Genomic DNA, 4502 nt, shown 5'->3' with positions numbered 1-4502 from the left:
TGAGGCGGTGATGCCATCCAACCATCTCATCCTTTGTCATCCCCTTCTCCTCCTGCCTTCAATCTTTCCCACCATCAGGGCCTTTTCCAATGAGTCAGTTCTTCACATCAGGTGGCCAAAGTATTGGACTTTCAGCCTCAGCATCAGTCCTTCCAATGAATATTCAGGGTTGATTTCCATTAGGATGGACTGGTTGGATCTCCTTGCCGTCCAAGGGAGTCTCAAGAGTCTTCTCCAGCACCACAGTTCAAAAGCATCAACTGTTCCACACTCAGCTTTCTTTGTAGTCCAACTCTCACATCCATACATGACTACTGGAAAAACCATAGCTTTGACTAGATGGACCTTTGTCAGCAAAGTAATGTCTCTGCTTTTTAATATGCTGTCTAGGTTGGTCATAGCTTTTCTTCCAACAAGCAAGTGTCTTTTAATTTCATGGCTACAGTCACCATCTGCAGTGATTTTGGAGCCCAAGAAAATAAAGCCTGTCACTGTTTCCAATGTTTCCCCATCAATTTGCCATGAAAGAGTGGGACGGGATGCCATGATCTTCACTTTTTGAATGTTGAGTTTTAAACCAGCTTTTACACCACTAGGCTTGCCCCATATGAAACACCAAAGGGAGTCCTGCTGGTCACAATGAAAGAACATCAGACAGTAATTCAAAGCTGTATGAAGGTCTTGGTAAAGGTAAATCCATGGGTAATTATAAAATCTAGTATTATCATAACAATAGCAACATATTTCTGTGTTTTGATTGCTACATGATTTAAGAGACTATACATTAAAATATTATTAGTCTATAGGACTTTCCTGGTGGTCCAGTTGTTAAGAATCCTCCATCCATTGCAGGGGATGTGGGTTCAGTCCCCGGTAGGGGAACTAAAATCTCGCTGCAGGACAACTAAGCCAGGGCACCACAACTAAAATAGCCCCTGTACCACAACTACTGAACCCATGTACTCTAGAGCCCATGTTCTGCAACAAAAGAAGCAATACACTGCATTAACAGAATGAAGGAAAAAGAAACAAACCACGATCATCTCAATCAATGCAGAAGATGCATTTGACAAAATTAACACCTTTTCATAATGAAAACACTCAACAAACTAGGAATACAAGGAAATGACTACAATCTGACCAAGGGCCACTGTGCAAAACCCACAGCAAACACTGTATTCAATCCTGTGACAAGGGATAAAAATTTTCTTAGTAGCTTTTAAAACTTCTCCAAAAAGGCTAAATTCAAAAAATTTCTTTTCTTTCCCATTAAATATCTAGATTTCTCCAGAGAAACCTAAGGAAATATAGTTGAAGTTAATTTTCTGCCTAAGACAAACCATAGAAAAGAAACAAAAAAGAGGTCAAGACTGCTTTTAACCTTATAAGAAATAAAGTATATGGTAAAACATTCAAGCAGTACATGAGGGTACACTTGAAAAATAAATGTTTTTCTTCTCCGTAAGACTCTAGTCTATCTCTTTAGGGATAACTATTAACACTTTTGTATCATTCCATCTATGGCTGATTCATAATGATGTATAGCAAAAACACCCCACAATATTGTAATTATCCTCCGATTAAAATAAATAAATTAAAAAACAACTTTGCATCATTCCAGAAATTTCCTAAGCATACACAAGTGAGTGTATGTATATAGCAGTTTTCACAAATGTAATCATCCTGCCCATAATGTCTGCATCTCACCTTTTTCTCTCAAGAATGTATCTTGGTTGGTTCGTATCAATACTTATAAATTTTTTAGGTAGTTTAGCTATATCCATTGTGAGGATAGTACCATTTCCTTAACCATATGGACACAGATTGTTTCCAGGTTTTTGTTATATAAACTTTATAGCAATAAACATCTTAAAGGTACATCTTTGTGTACATCTACAAGATAAAATCTTGAATGCAAAATTATTGGATCCAACAAAACATACATTTAAAATACTGGAAAATATTGCCCATTGTTCTTTAAACTGTTTGTGCCCTTAAGCAGATTTTGTTCTTTGGCAAGTGAAAGAGTGTTTTAAATTTTTAACTTCACATATTAACAAAGAAGAAGGATTTTAAAAGTAGCAACTGCTTCTCTTCTCTGTTGCCTATGAAGAGTGACTGAAATATTGTGTTTACAAAGAGGGTCAGAAGTCCAGCTGCCTGATGGTGGTTTCTCATTAGTGCCTGTTGGCCAGGTTTTCAGAGGCAGCATAAAGTAGAAAAGTGCATGTTTTTCTGCAAGCCTGGCTTTCTAATAACTTTCCATTTGTAGTATCAGTAGTGTGGTAGCAAGCCTAAAACTTGCTGGCTACAAAAGAGAAATTTCTCTATGGTCTTAATTCAATAAAACAACACAGAAGACTCAAACTGATAAGCAGAGAGGTTTCGCCAAATATTAGTGGATTCTGGGACTGTCAGTATACCTACTTTTAAACGTCCAAGGCATATGTTCAAGGTAAAATCATCTCCATAAGATGCAGCTAAATTTACAAAGTGAAGAGATCATTTTCATGGTAGAAAATGAAGTGTCTTTACCATCGCCAAGGGCTTTTCACTCTGGCAATGCTGCAAGTGTTCTGCAGAGCACCATGCACATCACAGTCACTCGGTACGTATTTCTGGGGCCTGCAGATCTCGCACTGTATTAAAGGTCTTTCCTACCTTAGAAATCAGCTCTCATCCTGAACATGCCCATGGTGACTAAGGACAATCAGTCATTCCCATTGTGCTCTTCTGCAATTCTGTCTATCTGGAACTATGTGTTTCTAAGAAACAGCCTCTCTTGCTGGAACCTTTCTCATCCTTGCCTTGGCAGGGTCTAGTGGGATGGATCATCTTTAGATCAAGGCATCTCTCCTAAACCTACATCACTGCAAGTGTAACTACTGCACTAAGGCTATCTTAAGAGTGAAAGGTGTGTCATAAGATGATTTTTCTTTGAAAAATCGCATTTATTTTTATTTTTGGCTGCATTTGATCTTCTTTGCTGCGGTGTGTGGGCTTTCTCTAGTTGTCATGAGCAGGGAGTACTCTCGAGTTGTGGTGTCCGGGATCCAGAGTGCAGGCACGGTAGCTTGGCGCACAGGTTTAGGTTCCCCACAGCATGTGGAATCCTCCTGGACCAGGGATCAAACCTGTGTCTCCGTCATTGGCAGGCAAACTCTTGCCCACTGGACCACCAGAGAAGTCCCACCTAAGATGATTTTAATCATAAAGTATGAAATTGACAAGCGTGCGGCACAACAACATTAACAATAATGGCTAACTTCTATTGAGCATGCTAGTTTCTATGTTATTATCAAATGCCTTCCTATATATCAGGAACTCTAATCACTTTCCATACATTGAATAATTTAATCCCTACAACTATCAAGGATGTATATTGTCACCCTGCTTATTTAACTTATATGCAGAGTACATCATGCAAAATGTCAGACTGGATGAACCACAAACTGGAATGAAGATTGCCAGGAGAAACATCAATAACCTCAGATATGCAGATGACACCATCCTTATGACAGACAGTGAAGAGGAACTAAAGAGCTCTTCATAAGAGTGAAAAAGTTGGCTTAAAACCCAATATTCAAAAAATGAAGATCATGGCATCCTGTCCCACAACTTCACGGCAAATTTACGAGAAAACGATGGAAACAGTGACAGGCTTTATTTTCTTGGGCTCCAAAATCACTGCAGATGATGACTGCAGCCATGAAATTAAAAGATGCTTGCTCACTGGAAGAAAAGCTATGACCAACCTAGACAGCATATTAAAAAGCAGAGACATTACTTTGCTGACAAAGGTCCATCTAGTCAAAGCTACGGTTTTTCCAGTATTAATGGATGGATGTGAGAGTTGGACTATAAGGAAAGCTGGTGCTTTTGAACTGTGGTGCTGGAGAAGACTCTTGAAAGTCCCTTGGACTGCAAGGAGATCCAACCAGTCCATCCTAATGGAAATCAACCCTGAATATTCATTGGAAGGACTGATGCTGAAGCTGAAACTCCAATACTTTGGCCACCTGATGCAAAGAACTGACTCACTGGAAAAGGCCCTGATGCTGGGAAAGATTGAAGGCAGGAACAGAAGGGGATGACAAACGATGAGATGGTTGGATGGCATCACCGACTCAATGGACATGAGTTTGAGCAAGCTCTGGGAGTTGGTGAGGAACAGGGAAGCCTGTCTTGGTGCAGTTCATGAGGTTGCAAAGAGTAGGACATGACTGAACGGAACTGAATTCATGCAACAACTCTATGAGGAAGGCACTATTATTCAGTTCCTTTTACTAATGAGACCAATGAGGCCCAGAGAGGCTAAGTATATTCCCCATGGTCACACAGCTAGTAAGTGGCAGAGAATGGAGATCTGAATCCTTCTCTCTGATTCCAAAGCCCCTGTCCTTTCTTTTAGGATCTGGAAAGACTCTATTTCCCCTTCTTCTCCTCCACCAGCTAAAAAAAGGAAAAGGCAGAAGCAATGTGCCACATCTGGAACTAATAAT

This window comes from Oryx dammah, unplaced genomic scaffold, assembly GCF_014754425.2.
Source record: "Oryx dammah isolate SB20612 unplaced genomic scaffold, SCBI_Odam_1.1 HiC_scaffold_23, whole genome shotgun sequence".
Classification (NCBI taxonomy): Eukaryota; Metazoa; Chordata; class Mammalia; order Artiodactyla; family Bovidae; genus Oryx; species Oryx dammah.
The sequence above is the reverse complement of the archived record's forward strand: the minus strand, read 5'-3'. Positions refer to the sequence as shown.